The 23,182-nt window shown below is 35.1% G+C and overlaps 2 long non-coding RNA genes across 10 annotated transcripts in view; one reads left to right on the forward strand and one right to left on the reverse strand.

Moving 5' to 3' along the window:
- The window catches only part of LOC143240603 (uncharacterized), a 52,281-nt gene that overhangs the window by 18,474 nt on the left and 10,625 nt on the right, over positions 1-23,182 (reverse strand). The window contains exon 1 of one of the 8 annotated variants that reach the window (XR_013021850.1): positions 16,192-16,598. The exons of 4 other annotated variants lie outside the window; for them this stretch is intronic. This is a non-coding gene — a long non-coding RNA (uncharacterized LOC143240603). Of the gene's footprint in view, positions 1-16,191; positions 16,599-23,182 lie in introns of those variants that run through there. 3 more of the 8 variants (XR_013021849.1, XR_013021843.1, XR_013021845.1) reach the window with 3 other exon arrangements.
- Positions 18,199-23,182, forward strand: part of LOC143240605 (uncharacterized) — a 45,390-nt gene continuing 40,406 nt past the window's right edge. For both annotated transcript variants that reach the window (XR_013021854.1, XR_013021855.1), the window contains exon 1: positions 18,199-18,526. This is a non-coding gene — a long non-coding RNA (uncharacterized LOC143240605). The remainder of the gene's footprint in view (positions 18,527-23,182) is intronic.

Genomic DNA, 23,182 nt, shown 5'->3' on the forward strand with positions numbered 1-23,182 from the left:
CATATCCCTTTAGCCCATTTCATGACTATATAAGTCTTATAAGAAATAAACGTTAGACAACTGTAAGTCCTGTTAATATAGGTTTAACAGTTGGTTTAATATTCTACTATTTAAACACTTGAAACGCCCCGATGTATGTAGACCTTTTTGTGCTTTAGTCAGAACAGATGTCCTTCTCCGGGAAAACGTCCCCTGAAATTCGATCAGGATACCAGCTTGTCCAGAACTGACGATCATCGACACGATAAGGTCTGTTCCTGTAGCACTAATGATACAACAGTAGAGGCCAGAGACTCGCAGTAAAGGTACGAAAGGACTATAGTCCATGAGAGTTCTTTAGTCCGTTTGACAGCATCCTGATTAATGACAACTCCTGCAACCTGCCAAGCTCGGTGGCTGGCTTAATCAGCTACTTAATCGGACGGTTAAGGTTACCTTTTGTTATCTATTCTAATCAGTCTTCACTTAAGGTTTCTCCCGTTAAAAGCAGTGAGTTTCAATAGTGCTTCTAATTGCTCCAGCCCTGTTTATTGAGGGGGCAGACCAATTGGTCAAGTGAAGAACTCGACAGCTCGGATGATCGGGGTAGTCCGGTGAGAATTGTTAACTAAATCGTCTGATAATTTTTCACTGACAAACGAAAACATTAGCAGCCACTCCTAAGAATTGAAACGGAAAATGTTTCGATACCAAAGAGAGAGAGCTCGTTTCTATTCAAAATCAACTACTATTGTGGAACAATAAACCGGCTGTGGCCAAAAAGACGCTTCACCACAAAAACCAAAAATGATCGCGGCACGTGCCACTGAGAAGAAAAAAATCAGTTTGTGATTAAACCAATCGTTGTAAATGTATTGAAAATGAGCGCCAGTGGCCAGTTATGAGATCACGTGTCTTAACACTTACTGCTGAGATTACATATTGAACACAATCTATGAGTTGAGTAGCTCCTGTTCTAAGAAGACATCAGGATCGTGAGAAACCTAGTATCAAGTACGACTGGTGCACGCGCTAAACATTAGTCTACCTGTCTGCCTAACACCTTCAACGAGTATTCTGAGTTCACTGATAATATAAAATACATGATTATTGATAAACTTTGAAAAAGTATACCCACATTGTATCACAACGACCTGCACTTCTTGATGTAACTGGATGAAGTTAGGCAAGATAAAATAGCATTTATAGGGAGATATACAATCAAAGAATGTTTATAGGCGTAATCACGGAGTCTATCCGAAACATTATCCATGAAAAACGTATATAGTTATAAAACACATTTAAGCATTTGAAATGACCGCTTATCAACAGTTATGATGCCATAAAAGGTATAAATTCGGGTTGCATCATATCAAGCATGTGATATTATGTACTTGTTTGTATTGTAGCTCAAAACATTCTGGGATATGATTCTAACCTTATGTAGGATACGATTGTTATTTCAATTTTAAGAGACAACAAGGACGAACTTTTAGATTTCAAGCTCAATTTTTTATTACGAGCTATTTTAACATCAACTGACTCTTCAAGTTCATGCTAAGTTATTTTGAAGCTAATTTTTAAATAAACAAAAACTAAAACTGCTCGAGATTCGAATCTGGAGTCCGTTTATGAAGCAGCAACTACTAAAGTAACCTACATCATGCATCTGGAATGTTAGAAGTATGAGTAGCGTTGATTGAATGTCACTTTTGTTTAAACAAGTTTATTATAAGTGAAGTACGAATAGTAGCAAAGTTTACGGTCATATACAATACTGTATGAGATTGCGTGGATGGTGGGACGACGTGCTTGTGTGTTATTAAACAAAGAAATGTCAGGTGAAAACTGAAATGGCTATCAACTTGGTAAAAATTTTAAATTGTATAAAGTAAGGGTTTTTTTTAATCCCTCTAAAGTGTAGTCTCGAATCTTCAAAAGTTCCATGGTGATCAAAGGTAGGGAAATTGGGTTTAACAAACACATGGGCGAAACAAACACATGATAATTTATAATAATATAGATTATAAATCATGCTGTGCTTAATCTCATCGGTCTGTAGTTCTTTCTGTTGTGGTAAAAAACAGTGCCTTTCAGTTCATTCCTGTTCATCATTACCAAGCTTGTGTTACATTGAATAAGAGCGACACATATACAGGCCTGATTTGATTATATAAGACATAAAAAACGTGTAAGATAATTTCATTGAAATTTGACATATAAAAAAAAGATGGATCTCATGAACAACTATTAGACGAGCACTAGAAATGAAATATAATTTCGAAAAATTTTGAATCAAACACAAGCCATTGTAATTCTCTCTAGAAGCTACGGACAGTAAATATTCTGTCAAACCTTTACTTGGTTGACAGTTACACCCACGCCACGTGCTTAATCTCCAATCGACTGTCAGTGAACAAACGTTGATTATTTGAAGTGTCCAAAAACGTGTTTCGTCTTTGAACTTACCACAGCTGACTGTGAACTCCATATTAACAGTAAATACTTTACCACAGTCTAATCAAATGTGAGTGTTGTTTAACACGTAAAGGATATAGCAACAAAGACACGTGTTTAGTCTGAACAACATCACAAACAGCATATGTTTAACGTGAAAATCTAGTAACATTTATTACATTTATCGTTTGATGCTTTTTGCGTTAAATATATACCATTTGTGATGTTATTTCAGTTAAACAGTGACTATGTCATTTAATGTTACATGCCATACCTGTTAAACATGTTGTTTACTGTCATATATTGTTTACGTCAATGGCATGAGTAATATATGACATTTTCTGTGATGTGTTAGCAATAGTATATAACTATCAGACCTTCCTGATAAGAATCGTATACACCTTTTGCAAGCAAGGATGCCTTGAGGCTAAAGAACTTGAAATTTGTTAATACAATTAGAATTCATTCTTGGCTCAATTTAAATTCAAGTGTTGTAACAAAACACAGAAACAAAAAGAGAACTTCTCTATTGTAAATAATTCAACTCATGATTATAGAGTGAGCTCTGATAACACTTAAAACCTTGAAAGATATGTGAATGATATATATATACATATTTATGTGCGTGTGTGATATAAGTTGGGTCAGGCGTGACCATGTAGTAGATTTACCGATCTACGAACAAAGGTTCAGGCCTTAACAGCAATACCTCTCTGACAGTTAGTACAGTTAGCTATTTAATGCAGAGAAGACGAGTAAGTGGCGGATACTACTGACTGGTCTCCCCTGTTTCAGGTCAGCAGCTCTGAATTTAGACAGCCATGCCCGAACCTTGGGGTTTGACCTGGCTGTTTAGTCTCTGTGTGGATAAAATGTTGCTTACTTTAAATGCACCAAGTTATCTAAGTTGAGGATTTTCCGGATTAAAAACAGCGGATATAACTTTTTCTAAGACTAAACACAAAGACATCAGTGGTAGAACAGTGTTTTCTTTTATTTCATTACGGGTTGGTAGTGCAGTCGGCTGTTCTCTTCTTATAAAGTTAAATATAGAGATTAAGAATTTTAAATCAAGCTGTGCTTTTCCAATAGTGTAAGAGGTTCCTAGTCGAGAAGCAACAATTGAGAAAACGCTACCAAACATTTAAGAAACTATCAAATAATCAGTTAGTGTCCATGTCTGTTTGTAATTTAAGCTCACCAGACTCAAAAAGTTTATAGTCTTATACATTTAGCCACACTGTATGACTGAAAGACACTAAACAAGGAGACACGTGTAACTGAAACGAACACGAGTTTATTAATTAGAAACCAAAACAAGACTAATTTAAAACCTATTCAGAATCCCATCAGCAAAAGTGTAAGTGTATTACTAATTTTAGAGATTCAATGGACTTTAGCCGAATCCAATATTACTACACCACTGTAGTAGGTGTGAACACTGACCAATATTCGCTGACTTATACAAATGACCTCGGAGGTGTTGAGATAACACTTGCGTTGTAATAAAACCCACAGCCTAAACGTCTGCAATAAGTGTACAAGATTCTCACGAGATAAACAGCAACACAATAATTAGAAACGTTTGTACGTTTATATAAATCCATATTAATTGTAAGATGATGAAACTATTAGACAGCAATGACATACTATAAAAATGTTGTAACATATGTTTTATATTGACTGCATGTCATTGAGCCTCTTATATTTTGAAGATAGTTTTTCACTAAAACGTTATCTTTCCGAGGACTGTCCATCTTGGAGCAACACGAATAAAACACTTAGTATCAAACTACATTCTTAAGTTCTGAAAAAAATAGATAAAAGAGAAAAATGACTATTAGCATGTTCTATCTGATCAAACTAGTAATTTTTTGATGTATGATTTTGAAAGGAAGTTCACAGGAAACAAGCAACGAGTGACAATTGTGGTTTCCACACTACTTGATGGTATCACTCTTTTGGGATAACAGTGAGAGCTTTTCATTGCGGCAGATGTCTGCGACTTTATCAGCTTTGGAATCAGTAGAGTTGGGTCCTTCTCCTTTCGACGATGCCTTTCAGTATGGTCCCAGGATAAAGAAGATTTGCTTGTGGGTCTATAATAACACAAGCTTGGTACGTCGCTTGAAACACTTTACTTCCTGTCACACGCATCCTGGTTTAACCCAAATATCCATCTGTCTGGTTGCTTTGCGGTTCTAACAGATTTTATTTTTGTTCAACCAACAGTTTCTACTGGAACCCCCTCTTCTCACAGCACGTTGTGCGAGACCATTTGCGAAAGATGTGCGTGCGCTGAAGTATCTCAGGGTGAAAACACCACAACTGCATACGTGCACATAAAGCTTTCATTATTCAATCCATATTTAATGTTATTTCTATAATGTCGTGTTTACTGTCAAAGGTACAAATATAAGAATACGACTACTATAATTTCAACAGTACCTTCTTAAACTGAAATACTCAGTAACAAAAAAAGTGTGAAAGACAATATTTTCAGCACACTCACACTCAAAGTTCTAACAGTTTCTAACTGGAACTTGTTAAAAGTGTGGTTGGTTTCAGTTTTGTTGTATACTTAAAACTACCTAAGAAGTGATACAAGCTCTCTCCACTAGGTGACGTGTAGCAACGAAGGTACAATGTATGTTAACATCGTTTTGTATGTGCATTACACCGAGAAGATTTTATAAAGCGTTTTTATACAACCCATTATTACCATGTATCATTTAAAATATCATATATTTCAATATATATATATAAATATACGTTATATATCAAACAACATAAAATATTAATATATAGCATTACAATTCAAATTGAAGAATACACTATAAAAACACACCAAATTTGTTAAAGATAGCATTTAAATAAAAGAGCGCACCTCTGCCTCGATGACCTTTGAGATCTTGGCCAAAAATAGTATCACATAATAACATAGACATACAACCAGAACTCAATAATACATGTTATATATAATTTTATTAAACAAAATTAAAAACGTATGCAGATTTGTCACGAACTATTTATTATTGTTCTCTTTTTTTATTATATATTAACTACTCTTCTGTTTCTGCACGATTCATTAGAAGCTGGGAATGTTTTATTTTGTATACAATATAAAACAATGACTTTTATATAGGATTACTATTATCATAAGTTACACGTTGAGAATGAAAGAAATTGAGAACCTAAGGTAAACTGAAGAATATCACACAAAGAACTGTGAAAATGAGAAATAAATTGTTTAGCACACAAACCACGTCGGTGATACTTGACTTAAAAGGAAATTATCTTATCATAATAATCTTATCGGTATACGTTCAGTAATATCTCCTGCTCATCTCAAACTGTTCAAAGAGAAAACTGTACTCTTATCTCAAACTAGTTGCTGATAATGGTTTATCGATGTATTGAGTAACCACAAGGTTTTATCATACATGATTCGAACATTCTTACAAGTTGTCTGATTGCAACGTTTGTTGAATGAGCTATTGATAATGGTTTATCGATGTACCGATTAACCACAAGTTTTATCCTACATGATTGGAATATTTATACAAGTTGTCTGAGAGTACCGTTTTTGAATGAGTTGCTGATAATAACACTCTACTATTCTAACTTACTCCACAGGTTTATCGCTTACTTGAACATTTTACTTTTAACAAGACTGTAAAAAGATATGTCATGCTATATTCAGTATCCTACAAGTAGTATTTTCAGTTACAGTTCTGTTAAAGTTACATTTTTATTATTTTACTGACGTATACAATATATCATCATTGATCACGTGGTAGTGTTGTTTATGATTAGTTTGTTTTGGAATTTCGCGCAAAGCTACACAAGGACTATCTGCGCTAGCCGTCCCTAATTTAACAGTGTAAGACTAGAGGGAAGGCAGCTAGTCATCACCACTCGCCGCCAACTCTTGGGTTGCTCTTCTATCAACGAATAGTGGGATTAAGCTTCGCATTATAAAGCCCTCACGGCTGAAAGGGCGAGCATGTTTGGTGCGACGATGATTTGAACCCGCGGCTCTCAGATTACGAGTCGAACGCCTTAACCACCTGGACTAGCCGGGGCGTTGTGCTCCCCGCTAGTACAGCGGTAAGTCTAGGGATTTACAATGCTAAAATCAGGGGTTCAATTCCCCTCGGTGGGGCTCAGCAGATAGCCCGATGTGGCTTTGCTATAAGAAAAACATACGCCGGGCTGTTGCTTATGAATGTTTTATTTTTTTAGTACATAAAGATCTTACATGGTAAAGATTATCAAACTATGTAACTATGATGGTACGTGAAGCTAGTGTTGGTGCTGCACAACACAATTTATACAAAAAATTACAAAATTTGCAATAAACCCTATCTGCCCTCTACTTACATAAACTTGCCAGCATTTTCTTCTCTTCAAATTGTCAAAAATGGTACCACATGTTCTTCAAGACAAAACCTTCGAATTAATATGTAAGTATTAATAATAAGAAATTTTGTTACTGGGTTTTAATGTTTTTTAAGAAATATTCCTGGGTTTATAATTAAATAAACAAAAAGTGGTACACGAGATTGAAACGTTTGAGAACCACTATTATTTGGGGTTTATTGTGCTTTTCTATGTATTTGCTTATAAGATCCATAAATAGATTAAAAATTGTGTCGTATAAGGATCATTTGAGCTTAAATTTCTAAGACACTTAAACTACTTTCGTCTTTAGGTAATGTCTAACCTAACAGCTTTAATATGTGCTGATTAACTAAAATGTAAAGGTGCATTATAAAACTCGAATATGGAACTGACAATATTCTCAAGATTAATTCTGTGGCTCATATTTCAGGTTTATATAAAAATGCACAAAAAGCAATGGTTTTTATGTCCCCCCAGTGGGACAGCGGTAATGTCAGAATCAGGAACTCGATACCTCTCGGTGGACACAGCAGGTAGTCCGACGTGGCTTTGCTTTAAGAAAACACACTTATAATGGTTCATCTAATATTTGATAAACCTAAAATTCCACATTGTATGACAGTGAAGTGAACTACACAAACAAAAAATGGTAGAAAGCAAGTTGTTGAATATGTTTATAACAACCAAGGTTCCAAATTATCTCAAAGATAAGCTTAAAGGTTTATAATACTAAAATTCGGCTTTCGATTCCTGGTTGTTCATACTACGCAATGGGCCCGGCATGGCCAAGCGTGTTAAGGCGTGCGACTCGTAATCTGAGGCTCGCGGGTTCGCATCCCCGTTGCGCCAAACATGCTCGCCCTTTCAGCCGTGGGGTCGTTAAAATGTTACGGTCAATCCCACTATTCGTTGGTAAAAGAGTATCCCAATAGTTGGCGGTTGGTGATGATGACTAGCTGCCTTCCCTCTAGTCTTACACTGCTAAATTAGGGACGGCTAGCACAGATAGCCCTCGAGTAGCTTTGTGCAAAATTTAAAAAAAAACAAAAACAAACAAACATACTACGCAAACCTACCATTACATAGCTTTGAGCTTAAAAACAACCATCCAACCAACAATATAGACAAAAATAAACAAAAGTGAAAGTGTTCTCAGTTTATAACGTAAGTATTAACCCCAGCATAATTTCACTAGAACTAGAATGGTTTATGCTTTTAAGACACGTGTTCGCCAAATTTATCAGAAAAAAACAAAACGTATATCACACCAAACTAACGAGAATTGTTGAGGTTTTGATCATCATAAGTTATAAGATCCATTTTGTTCTCATAAATATAACTTACTCCATAGTTTAATAAAGCCTGTAAATAGCCAGTAGTTCAAGCAGTTAATAAGTCGAGTCTGTACAAGTCGTTGGATCAGCATAAAGCTAAGTCTTATCGAGTAGGTAGATCATATGCTATGTTCAGAACAAGGCTATTATGGCTGCACAATTTAATCTACATACAAATCATATTTTCTTATCTATTCGCGTTCTATCATGCTGAAAAAATTGTGGGAAAATTCATAAAATGACTATAAAAAAATGTAAACATTTTGTAAACTATTCTCCTTCAGTTGTTTGAAAATGATATGCGCTACAGTAGAATCACGTCTTGGTAGTTTATGCTGTAATTGGCTGTCATCTAACCAATAAGACACTGCCACACCAGCATTATACCTATAAAAATACATAGAATCACATTATAATCAGTTGCATAAGTAATGCATTCGTGGCTCCTAAAACAGAAATATCTCATGACAAACTATTGAAATCAAAGGTCTGGCTGGCAAAGGCTACTCCATACGACAGATTAAAGCGAACATTTATTGTTTCTGTAGAAGCTATAATAAAACTCTTATTATATAAGCTATTGAATTATAAAGCCGAACCTTTTCTTAAATTGTGTTTAATAATTCAGTATTTGATCTTCACGAGATATACGACAATCCAGTAAGAATTTTACTATTGACATAAAGATGTCAATGTTACCTCCAGAACAGTAAGATACAATTTAGCACGAGGAAGCCTTAGCGAATATTTATTTCTCTCCAAACCGTTGTTTAAGAGAGATAACTTAACGAGAAGGTTGAAGTGAATGTCATATTTTAAGTAATAGGATTCACAAAGCTGGAGGATGATGTTGCTTACAGATTAATCTAAATCAACTTCTTCGTAGCTGTCAACAACAGTTGTTTCAGTAGAAGAGGTGAAATAATATGACGGTCAACGTACAATATCTACAGTGAAACATTCTGAGGGGCAAACACAGTAGGGGCTGCACCTAAGTGGTGTTGAAGGTCTACACAAACTTGGTGGTATTTTGACTTTTGAAAAATACAAGTAGATTTTTATCTGTTATTTCATTTAATCTGAATCAATCTCTGTTGAGCAGGGATTCATTTTGCTGCAAGACAGTTTCTTGAAATATGCAGAAAATGCGAGGAATTAATCCCTAAATGAAAAGATGCGAATGGCTTTCACAACATCCTGATATAAATAGGCCTATTTGGTAACTAACAAGGTCCAACAGCAACAAACAGCTTAACTGAAATATATGAATCAATAAAGTACACCTGAAAGTGTTTTTCACTTAGGTATTGGTGACCTAATAGTAACATAAAAATAAGATGTACAGCTATGTGTAAGATAAGTACAAAATATCTGTACATTGTGTAACATGTTTACTTTTCTTCTGTGTTTTGTGTAACAGTGTGTCGTTTTGAATAATGAAACGATTACTTACATACGATTGTCCATTATTTCTGAGTCCTGTGGGAATATCACTTGCGTATTTCAATAATAATTTCAAATTATTTACAGTCCTGATCTTTTCACTTATCACGGGAAGAGGCAAACACATAAATTGCACGTGCTTGATACTGTTAGTACTTATCCAATTTGGTATCTATCGCACATTCCATTTCCACAAGCAGTTGTGCAAGTAATACACTAAGATTTCACACTTCTAAAGTTATTTGGCCTTTAAAATAATTTTATAAAGTGTTCTCAGCTTTAGTTATTTAGTTATTCCTGTAATCATACACAGAAGCTTTACTATCCTCGTAGTGTTTCAAGAACAAAGACATCACTCAGATTACTGAACACTGACTTTTTTCTACTTAATGGAAATAAACTTAGAATGGAGAGAGAAAGTCAATACCGAGTGCATTCATTCCTGTTTCTTGTAGTATGACAGAATGAACGTAATACGCAGATTTTAATGTTTCAGGTATGGTTATTTTAGTAATGGGCCTTTTTTTGTACGTTATATGTAAGTTGTAATAAAACCATGTAAAAGTGGGAAAGTGTAATGTAATAACGCACGCATTTGATAAGATAACTATTCAGTCATGCGCACAAGCAATGTTTTATGGTAAACTACTAAGGCAGCCATATGTGTTATCACCCACAACGGTAGCAACGAAAGATTACACACGAAACAAAATGTTTTATTTCTAAATACCAGGGTATACTTACTAAAACTGTAATATTTCTGAAATTATAATACATTTTAGTTATGTTGTATGACTATGATGGTCATGAAATTAACTGACGCTACGATTAGTGTTAACAGTCTTTAACATTATTGCATTTATAACCATGACATGCCAGTAAACACGCTTCGCACTCTCAGGTGCAGATGCATTACAAAAATGACTATTCTGTTTAGGGAAACCATTTCGGCAGTGGGTGTTGCTTACTCCAGTCCTAAAACATGGATAGCTAAGAGTAAGACCTGATGTTTCTGACTTGAAAGCTTAGCCTACGTGTTGTATAAAATGCTATTTAATGTCTTTACTTAAACTAGTGTAAAAAAATCTACACATTAAAGATGTGAATTTAGAAATGTTTAGAATATATTTGCAATTGACAGAATTAAATTAGGTTTGTTGCGATAAAAATGGAGAATTTAGTGTGCCAAAAGTCTTATTTCTCAAATTTCTTTAATAAAAAAACCACATCCAGATTAACAAAATCAGAAGAGACGATAACAAGAAATGTGAGTTTCAATGATCAAAATTCTGTGCCAAATCGGCCTTCTTTTAAGCTAAAAGGTTAAGAACTGGGAATCTTCCACGATGCAGATGCAAAGGGCAAGCTCTTGTGAACTGTAAATCCAAATAATTTTAAAGATTTAAAGGTACCTTAAGGCAATCAGGTTGTCAGTGTATATCTTTCCAGTCTGAATGATCTCATAGCTTTTGAAGGTAAATATCATGGCTCTTGCTACTTGAAGATCATAAGAAATTCATGAGAAACAAATCTAACAGAGCAGTAACTTGTTCTTTAACTGAAGAAAGTGACAAAAAACGAAAAGCTGCTGGAACTAACAGAAGTATGAATAAGATACAGGTCAAACTGATGTTGAGAAAGTCAGCCCTTCATCAGCAGGAGACCCTCTTTCAAAAGAAAGTTTGAGCCATGCAGGTAAATAAAGCTTTGGCATGTGACAATTTCAAAACTAATGCTTTAAGAGAAGAAACCTATATCAATATTTATTTATTAAACCTATTGAAGAATGATTTCTAGAGATTATACACCTTTATCTTGAGCTGTGTTTTCATATTATGACTTAGCTTCTGTACAAAGGATATGTTATCAATGCAGTTGAAATGATATCCTGTGTTCCTGGTAGCCTTCTTTATGTTTCCCCATCTTATGTTGGTAGTCATAATCTCTTGAAGTGATTTAGAGGAGAAGATAAATCAACATGACCAAAAAGGTAAGTTCAGATACGCAGGATAACACAATATTTAGTATATAGTATTAATAGGTGTATTAGACTACTTGATTTAAACAACTTGTTCAACTCTTTTATAACATTAGACATATTATAGATTATGAGAATGAAAGGTAGGTTTATACTTATACGGAACAATACAGAGTTCATAGATCCTAGAACAAGAGCACTGACACTCCCAACTTTGTGAAAGACAAATTTGTGCACGTCACCTTTTAACAGTATAGACATCTATATCATTAGCTTTGAAGAAAAAAAAAACTGTTTTCGTAAAACACAAGTGGCAAGTTATTCGTGATGAGGAGAAACTCACTTGAAGTAAAAAATGTATTCTAAAGGTGACTGATATGGGTATTAAGAATTTAATTAAAATAAAGTATAGAACAACGTTTAGACCTTCTTAAGTCATCTTTAGGTTACCAAAAAGAGTTTACAACTGACCGTGGCCTAGTAACGGTACCCATACCAGCCGTTTTTAGAATACAAAGGACAGATTAGCAAACAAATCCAATAGTAGAAATAGGGTTTAAAGAACATGGAACTTTCAGCAAGAACAAATTTCTAGGTTTCTGAAGTGGTTGAAATATTTTTACTATTGCAGGTACTTAATGAAAGGCCGAATTCACGTAAAATATAGACCACAGGAGGCACGTACAGTGATTAAAAAGATGAAAATCCAAGGGCAAACCAAGCCATTGCAACTGATATGGCATTCTTCATCAAACAGACGGATGAAGTAGGTGTCAGCAAACGGTGGACACATTTCAAGCAAAACACAGTACAGTTAACTCTGAGGTGACAAGTACTGAGTACATTTCCATTGCCAAAGTACTAACCCATCAGCTGGTCACACTAAATGGCTTACTGATGCAAACACTTAGCAACAACACTTAGTCAGCACTATGTTGTTGCTAAAGTACTGTAATGTAAACTAACAGAACCGAAATAGGCAAAACATAAATACCAGGACTTACTGATTGTCAGGCTAAGTGGGCTGAATATATTCTTCAATGTTCTCAAGATTATGGTTAAAACATGTCCATTCTTCTGAACAACTTGATGCATCGGTTGAAAGTAAAATGCTTGGCTCTGAGCTAGTATAAGAAGTGATAAGGGGCAAGTCGCCCTATGCTAAATAACCTATAGCATATAAGCAGACCTTACAAGACAGGTGAAGAATCTTTGCTCCACAACTGCTGAAGTACATTCAAAAATTGTTTAATTGACTAAGAAGATACAACGTGACAACAAAAGGACATCCATGGGCATTGTCTTACAACGTAAGTTCGCATCTGACAAATGAAACTAGAGAAGTGTATGGCATGGGCTCTGATAATACCCTTATACACAATAATTCTACTAGAAGCAGACAAAGACAAGACAACAAGGATGAATACAACTTGATGACAATTAGAGCTGCACTCACACCTTTTTCAGTGAAGCACCCAAAGCCTTGCAAAATATTACAACTAAATATTTTCCAGTAAAACGCACAGAATATAACCTATTAGAAGAAAGACATAAAGGGCAAGAGCAACAGGACACTTTCTGTCATTGAAGAAAACCTTTTAACTTGCAAATGAAAGAAGATTAAATCTTTGACGATTTCCTTTCTGTCTGATGTTGAAAGGAAATGCTCAAAAGCTTGGAAAAAGAGAACTACCAAAGCTCATAAGAGTCCTAAAACTCCTTTACGCTGCATATGAAGTTGAATTCAGTGTTAGTTTTTGTACCATTGAGTCAAGCAGAAAAGAATAGAAACCATTGCTCGAAGTCAAAGGCCTTTCTGTGTGTTCACAGAGGAAATTCTATGTTTGCCTACTGTTGAAGTTACAGAGCTAGATGGAAAGAATACAAATGAAGAATTCTTGCTCCACAACTACTGAATTACACTCAACAATTGTTTAATTGACTAGGAAGGAAACTTGACAACATATATATGTGCCAAGTATAGTCTATATATATAGCATTGTGCCATCCATGTTTAAGTTTATTTTGCATTTCAATTAATAAAGAAAATATTAAAATTATACAGACACAAAATTTGGATTCATTACCCCCAAATCATAGGAAATATAATGTCTAACAAATTTCATTATAACATGCTCTAGAATACTGGCGTTAGTTCTGTTTTCTAGTAACCATCTTGTTTTTCTCCATTTTAAATGTTAAAAACGAAAGTTAGAAACTAACAACAACACAACTTGAAATCACGTAGAAGTGTACAATCATTAAAGTTCTCTCAAAAATGCTTGAAACATTTTATACAGCCATATTTCCAACTAGTCTATTCCTTAAATAAATAATGATGTCTCATATGTGCTGATTTTCATCAATTATTTTACAAATAAAGTTTAATATTATCCTCTCACATTTTAACACAATCTATGCTGATAACTTATATCAGAAATAAATATTGTGGTTTGGAACTACTGCAGATATTATAGAGTGAATTTTAGCAGTTTTATATTTCTGACTTTCAACAAACATTATCTTTTCATTTTACAACCTGTTAGTTTCACCAATGCAAAAACAGAAGTTGTCAAACATGTATTTCCAAAATTTATTCAAAGTAATCTGATGATAATGACCGAAAGTATGTGGATACCCGACCATCACATCCATATGTGCTTGTTGAACATCTCATTTTAAAACTATGGGCATTAATATGGAGTTGTTCCCTCTTTAGCTGCTATAACAGCCTCCACTCTTCTGGGAAGGTTTCCACTAGAACCTGGAACATGGCTGCGGGGATTCGCTCCTATTCACAAGAACATTAGTGAGGTCGGGCACTGATGTCGGGCGAGAAAGCCTGGCTCGTAGTCGGCTTTCCAAGTTATTCCAAAGGTGTTCGATGGAATCGAGGGTCATGGCTCTCTGCAGACCAGTCAAATTCTTCCACACCAACCTCGGCAAACCATGTATTAATGGACCTTTCCCAAACTGTTGCTACAAAGTTGGAAGCTCACAATGCCCTAGAATGTCGTTGCATGCTGTAGCATTAAGATTTCCCTTCACTGGAACTAAAGAGCTTAGCCCAAACCATGAGAAACAGCCCAGACCATCATTCCTTCTTCACAAAACTTTACAATTGACATTATGCATTCAGGCAGGAAGCGTTTTCCTGGTATCCGCCAAACCCAGATTCGTCAGTCAGATTGCCAGATAGTGAAGCGTGTTTCATCACTCCAAAGAACGCATTTCCACTGCTCCAAAGTCTAGTAGCAGTGTGCTTTACACCACACCAACCAACGCTTGGCATTGTACATGGTGATCTTAGGCTTGTGTGTGGCTGCTCAGCCACGAAAACCCATTTCATGAAGCCTTCAATGAGCAGTTCTTGTGCTGACTTTTCTTTCAGAGGCAGTTTGGAACTCGATAGTGAGTGCTGCAACTGTTCACAGACGATTTTTTGTGAGGTTGTGTGGCCTACCGCTTCGTGGATGAGCTGTTGTACCTTCTAGTCGTTTCCATTTTACAATAACAGCACTTACAGTTGACCGGAGTAGCTCCAGTAGAGCAGAAATTCGACGAACTGACCAGTTGGAAAAGGGGCATCCTATGACAGTGCCACGTTGAAAACCATTGAGCTTTCAATACGACTCATTCTACTGCCAATGTTTGTCTATAGAGATTGACTTGCTGTATGCTTGATTTTATGCTCCTGTTAGCAATGGGTGTAGCTGAAATAGCCAAACCCACTAATTTAGAAGAAATGTCCACATACTTTTGGCCATGTAGTATATATCACAGTGGCATATAAAGCACATTATACTGCCTATTTTTTAATTTGTTAATATCTGATAGAAAAAGTTGCATTTTCTGTGATTCTAATATATTATTATGAATGTACCAAAATATCACAGATATTTGATAGTAATATGGTTTACTTATTTGTATTGTTGAGGCATGAATATACATGACAACAGCAATATGTCAGAGAAGTGATCATGCCATTATTTTAAAAGAAAATTCGGACTTTGATAAATAACTCCATCGAATTATTAAATGAATTTCAGTGGCCACGCGATGAATGTTTATATATGGAATAAGTAGATAGTCTGAAACTGTATGACACTGATGAATTTCTGGAAGACTGGCTAAGTCACAATTTCATGAGGTTCAAACTGCTGAATTAGATAGAGATAAAGAAATTTATAATCTATATACAGTTAATACTGAGAACAAAATTACAACTACGTTTTCAGCTATTTATGAAGTGTCAAGAAGAAGGAACCAATGTTCGAACAGCTAGATTGTTTAAAACCATAGATATTACTTCCAGACTGTTATAGTTGGGCATAAGTAATCCACATCTGCGTTCAGGATAATAATAGGATCAAAAGGGAGGTGTGACTCTTACTTTCCATGTTCTGGTAAGTGCATATTAGGTAAAGTACTTGGTATAAAATATTCTACAAAGGTAACTATGCTATGAAGACAAATGATGGCAAAACAGGCTTAAAATAGAAGCAAAGAAAATACAAGAAATCAGTGTGAATATTCTGGTTAGTAAGTTAGTAAGTCCAACATGACCTTCTAAGTATCTCCTCTGAAGTAAGTTACCTACCTGTTTCCATTCGTCATTTTAACACCACCAAAAGCATCTGAACATATTGCTTTCACCAGCAAGGTCCAAGAGTTATTGGGCAAGTAATTGTCCAGTGCAATACAGACACTGTCAAAATTTACACACACGTCTGACAAAATTACAGATACAGTCTTTGTGGAAAAAAGCTTGAGAAGCTAGAAAATTAGTTGAGGCGTCATCAAACTTTCCCTGGTCCTGGGACAAGGACAGCAGACAAGGTCTCCGGAAGAATTAAAGCTGTAGAAAGTAACCAGGTGGAAAGGCTACTATTGGGCAGAAAGACATAAAATAGCTGATGCAAGGACAAATGTTACTGGAGTCACCGCTGTCCTTGACAAAGTGAAGGTGACAACTATCTTGTCCTAAATCATAACCAATACAACTTCATCGTCCAAACCTGTAGATCTGCTTTAAGCATTACAGCCAGGTCTCTTTATATCTTGAACTGATAACATATATATATTAGAACAGACGATGACATACTTCAGGCAGTTCACTGCAAAAAGAAGAAAACAGGCATATAGAAAAAGAAGACTGACAGTCATAGATCTGTAATAAAGTGTAGAAAGTGAAACTGTTTCCTGGACGAAGAAAAGCCTTCAGAAGACAAACGACCTAGTTTAGCTCATATCTGTCATTGGTGTGTGTGTGTTTTTCTTACAGCAAAGCCACATTGAACTATCTGCTGAGCCCACTGAGGGGAATCAAACCCCTGATTTTAGCGTTGCAAATCCGTAGACATACCGCTGTACTAGCGGGGGGGCCTGGCGTTAGTGAAAGAACAAATACATCACGAACAATGCTCTTGAGTCGTAGCAGCTGTTTTTGAAATGAAAATATATATATATACTATAATAGGTACTAATGAATTTATTTACGCATACGGATGATTCTACTATGATTCAGCCTGTTATAAGTGTGCAGACTCAACTAATATTCTGTGATTACGTAAAATAAATATTCTTCTTGCAATACAGTATGTTTCACCAATGTTACGTTATTGTATATGTAAAAAGAAACAAATAATGAAACAAAGTAAATGTCATTACTTCCTAGGTAAAGACTGAAATAGACTCACATGAGCATAAATGATAAAATTTTAACCATTGTTAAAAGCAACTTTACACAGTATAAAAATAATTAAAATTAAATCTGGATGTAGATATAACCGCGAATATTAGTGCACATTAATAGCCATTTAACTGTATTATATATGTCATCATGGTCCTCATATGCGAAAGAATTATATATTTCATTTGACATCGAGTTATTGTTTCTGGATCGGTGTGACGTCGACTGATATCATGTGGCATTTGTTCATCGTATTGCTCCTAGAGGTTATAGGGTAACAATGGCAGTCATAATTTCTATCACTAACATAATTAATTATTATTGCTTTATGCTAACATCGCTTTTTTAGTTATCCTAAAACCGCTATAGACATCGATGTACTTAAAACTCAAGAGATCGTAAGCCTAGATTGTCACTTCAGCCTTATTTTATTTCTCTTGATCACTATCGCCGATACTGTATGAGGTACTGACTGTCACTTTACTTTTGATTTGATTTTACAATTTGCCATTCCATTGTTTGGATTAATGTATTGTCCTTATGTAAAATAAAGTAATATGGACCGTTTAATTATTTTGTTTATATTGTGTTTTATCTTAGGTTTGTCTTGTATTTTTTTTTCCTTTTTGTAAGGTATACTATTTATTTTTATACTTTAATTTCCATTTGTAATAATAGTTGGTTGGTACCGTCTTAGGTTAGATGTTAGGGTGTTAGCTGTTTAGAATAGTATGTTCCACTTGCTCTGGTTGTTTTAGGTTAGTTGTTGGGTTAGAATCTTATCTTTATAATGTAGTTCGTTTCTGTTTATCTCGAGAGGCATTAGGTCAGACTAGATAATAATCAAAGATCTTGAGTTTGAGGTTTTATCTACTAGTTCTTGATGTAATGGGTCAGTCGTTGGGCTAGAACCTTATGAATCTTAGGTATATAGCAAAGTTTCTTTCTGTTAGGTTTCAATAGTGCTAGGTCAGACTACGTAAGGACTTAAATTGGCGTGTTTGATGTATAGTCTAGTCTGTCTATATTCAGCTTAACTGTTGATAGGTAATTAGGCGAGTTAGTTTAGTGAATTCTTTGGAAATCTGTCTTTAATTCAATATTTTTCAACTCCTGAAGCTTAAATCGTCTTAGTCCAGTACTTTTACGACTTCCAAGGAACTCGCTTGTATAAATGTGTGGACTCTGGATAAACTCGTCTCTGAACGTGATGTAACTTGTCCACTGTTATCAATCGAGGTTTGTGCTTGTCTCATTTACTCTATATTGTCACTAAATTCAAGTTCTGTCAGGCAACATAGCCCTAAATCAAGTTTTTTAAGATCTCTTTAACCATTCATCAATTAATCTACCTTTGTACAGCTACATAGTTAAGATAGGTATGTTTCTGTTTGGTAAGAATATTATGTCTTGTGAATTGTTTCATTTAACCAGTTTACCAGCTTAGATCTCCACAATAATTAAATAAACGAAAGTATAGTAAGGTATGTGTGTATGCTTCAAAGTTCCTGTCAGTAAATGATCTCATAAAGATTACCATAATATTAAGTCACGTTATTCGATAACGTATTAAGTCAAGACTGATTAAGTCTTTACTCATTAACTCAGATACTGAAACTAATACTTAAGTTATTTAAATTTAACGTAAATAAAAAACAACCAAATATAAAGCATTATCACAATAAAATTGTCATTTTCAGGTTGAGAGTAATAAAGGAGCCGAAGAGTTACTAATTCATCAGTGATAAGTCTGATGAGTTATAACGCAATAATCCTTTTTCGATAACTGTGGTAAGCATATCACAGATAGCCAATTGTGCAGCTTTGCGCTTAATGACAAACAGATAAGTTAAAGAAAGTTGACGGATACTTGAGACAAATCAGCTACAAAATTATAACTGTACATCAGATTCATCCTGGTTTCTATGGTGCGACTCACAAGAATATCGATCAGTCATGGGTTTTACGTTAACATCCACCAGAAGAACATCAGTAAGTTTTTTATTCGTAATGTGATTAGTTTTACTTAATTTGGTTGACCTAATCTTGAAAAATGGAATCTTTGTCAGGTTGATACCTTTAACAAAAGATTCTCTACTGTATGAATCTGTGTCTTAAACAATAGAAATTTCCATATGACTATGTATCTTGAACAATAGATTCTTTCCGGTTGTATGTGCCTTGAAAAATGGATTTTTTTTTTATACCGTGCGGTTATGTATTTGAAACAAGTAATACAATCCCGTGTGGTCGCGTATCTGATCCAATAATTATTATCCCTTATTACTGTGTATACATTCAACAGCACTCTTTCCAATGTGATTTTGAATAGCTTTAAACAGTATATTTTTTTCTGAGTGATTGGGTATCCGCTGATATTTTTTATTCAATTAGCTTGACAGTAATATAAATCCTACGTACACGTCAAAATACGATCATATTTTAATATCCAAATGAAAACTACTTCACAGGTTCACAAAGCAAGGAAGAGAATTTGTCACTCCAAGGGTAACAAAGAACCAAACACCTATTATCTACACCGCTCTTCGGGAAAAGCATATAAAGTTCCACGTGCAAGTTCAGTTATCCTACACAAACATACAACCACCCTGCAACAGGCTCCTGAATAGACCGGTCACCCGCTTCCAAAAAAACTGAAACGAAAAAAATATCAATTTTACTAGATCATACATGATGGAAATTATCCTAAGTTCCTCTCCGCTGTAGCTAACTATAGAAGTCATAAGCCTACTGCTAGACTTACTTAACCATATCATTTGCGTGGTGTCTTCACTATATATTATTAGAGTATTGATATTAAATACATACTAAATATATTGCCTGATGAACATTCCAAATAAAGCAAGATGTGAACCAGCACAAATGTTAAACGTTGAACAAAAATAGGCGTAGGTCTGGTAAAGTAATGTAATTATACAAGTTACTCTATACAAATACAGGTCAATCATTTATATGACGCTTAGCATTTATCAATTCACCTAACTGTATCGACTGAAATGGATCCCAACAACATCAGTGTCGGAGGTAGAAAAAGGTTTACATAGTATCTGACTCTCTCAGAATCCAAAAAGGATCTACATCCCAATCAAGATGAATCCTCAGAGGGCCCATGTTTGGATGAAATTTATTTGAGCTGAAGGCGGGAAAGGTGAACACATAAACAGCCTACGACCAGTCAAAGAATGACATGAAGAAGAAAAGGTCAGGTTCGAATCATTACCCTTCTCCATATACCGCTTCTAGGATGCCTTCAGATTATGGTATAGATTATAGATCAGTATAATAGCGTGGTACTGACAGAGAAATGATATAGGGATTAGACACGAAAGTACCTTCCCTATGCAACTAGGGAAGAACGGGAGGTGTTGAGGGTATATGTCAAGTTTCATTAAGACTAATAGAATAGAATGTAAAATATAAAGAGATGACATAGGGGTTATATCCAAGTGCCTACTGCTCTATGAGACTTCTCTTGAAGCCCTATAAACAAGTATCTGTGACAACCAGACTCAGTCATGCGTGGCCTGATAGATGACATGCTTAGCTGCGATTCGAAATAGTTAATTTTCGAGCCAGCAATATGCAGCCGAACACGTTTTGTACTTTGAAACGGGATTTGCTATACAAGAGTGACTGTTAGTGATACTTTTCGGTTGATAGTACCCGTGTTTGCAACGTGTTTTTCTGAGTGTTTAACCTCCTTTTGGTTACTAGTTTGGAATTAGGGATAACTGTGCATCGTAGCTCAGTGGCTTTGCTCTTTGGCTTTCTACGCGGATGGTTGCTAGCTTGAGGCTGATTCGCGTTACGCTATTGCGTTCTTGAGAAATACACTTTACCCCAGTTGTTTCAATCTATTCAGCTTCATGATAATAGCTTGAGTTTATCGTGTAAAGTGGAGTCTGTCTCACCTGCGTGTGGAATTCAGCACAGTATCCAATGCATCATCTCAGCAGGGCAGGGATTTTACCTATCGATGCCTGAACTTATAGCCCTTGACCTATCAGTTTAGCCTATGTGTCTCATAAAGTGTCGTTCAGGTATAAAATATAAAATAAACAGAAAGTAAAAAGAAATAGGTTTGGTTGTTGGTGTCTAATTGGAATTAGGTTCTGGTTTTTATTTGAATAAATGTTTAATGAAACAAATAAAATAACAGAATTTTAAATAAACCCTTTTCTAAAACCATAATACAGTCTCGGAAATTGTGGTGACATCAAAAGGGCATTAAAAAGGAATTGCAAACCGTTGTTGTTTAAAGTGTTATGGCTTAACCCAATAGAAATACTCAAACAGGGACTACCGTTCTATATAATCTGGAAATGTTTGCTGACTTTCTAAAGTTAAATAGTGCTTTGTTTCATTTTTAAATAACATTTTCTTTCTCATGATCTTAATGTGTGACATTTATTATTAAAGAAGAAATTTCCTGGGATCACTGTTGAGAATGATGTGCCGCGTGATTGTTCTGAAGTTCGACACGGAACAGAAAACTTACTCGAAAAGTGAGGTCTTTTTGTCTATTGCCGGCGTTACATTCACAGCTTGAGTCGAAATACATTCATTGTCCTTCATGAGCACAGAATGACGCTTGTCACAGATAAAACTTATCTCTTGTTTTATTCCTTTAAACACTTCTACGATGAAAACTGCTGAACCGCGTTTCTGTTAAACGCCACGAAGTTCATTTAATTTTCAGAATGACTTCTTTCTGACTAGTGTCTGTCACTGATAAAAACAAACTTTTTGTTACGTGTTAAATTACAAAATATTTCATAGTTGGTTATGTACATATATTAACTGCTCGGCAGATTTTCGTATGAATAGTAGTTGCTATTACGCCCTCTATTTTTACTTTAAATGGAATATGGACATTTCTTCTATGTATATATATAAGCGTGTTGCAACACACTTTGTGACTCTTCTCGAAAGCTCTTCGAAACGTCATTATGTCATTCATTTGCCAAACATATATTGTAGCTATTTCACCAATGCACTAAGTTCATCAAGAGTAGGGCCTAAACAGAATTTGACCTTATTGGTTCAAACATTAGGAGCAAAGTATCACGAGCGTATTTTAAATGCAACATATATGTATATTTTTCCCACGATCATGTTCTATTTTTGGTCTAACACATGACGATCTTTTAGTTCTAAGTTGAATTGCGTAGCTCCATAAATGTTTCACGTGTATGTGACGTTCATGTCAATAATTTTATTACAGCTTAACCTGTATTGTATATATTATAATATATTCTTGGATCTGATGTTTACTAAAGCCTTCAAAATTCAAGTTTTCACAAAATTATGAAAAAGCACGTTTGACGAACTGTAAATAAAGGAAATGTAAAATTTATGATGTTAAAAAAACACGTGCGTTCGAGAAGTCTTGATAGAAATGAAAAAAAAACGTATAAACTTTCTAAAGCTCTCGGCTTATAAGAAAGATAAAATATTTCAAACATATTCGAGGGCCCGGCATGGCCAGGTGGGTTAAGGCGTTCGACTCGTAATCTGAGGGTGGCGGATTTGAATCCCCGTCGCACCAAACATGCTCGCTCTTTCAGCCGTAGGGGCGTTATAATATGACGATCAATTCCACTATTCGTTGGTAAAAGAGTATCCAAAGAGTTGGCGGTTGGTGGTGATGACTAGCTGCCTTCCCTCTAGTCTTACACTGCTAAATTAGGGACGGCTAGCGCAGATAGCCCTCGTGTAGCTTTGCGCGAAATTAAAAAAACAAACAAACAAACATATTCGGCAAAAAGTTTATAAACAAAACTTAAACTGCACAATAGTTTCTTCTTTGTGTTCAATTTCTTATTTTTATTTTTGTAACTCTAATGTGTTACTGTTTCTGAACGATCTTAGAAT

The sequence above is a fragment of the Tachypleus tridentatus genome, chromosome 13 (genome assembly GCF_004210375.1).
Source record: "Tachypleus tridentatus isolate NWPU-2018 chromosome 13, ASM421037v1, whole genome shotgun sequence".
NCBI lineage: Eukaryota > Metazoa > Arthropoda > Merostomata > Xiphosura > Limulidae > Tachypleus > Tachypleus tridentatus.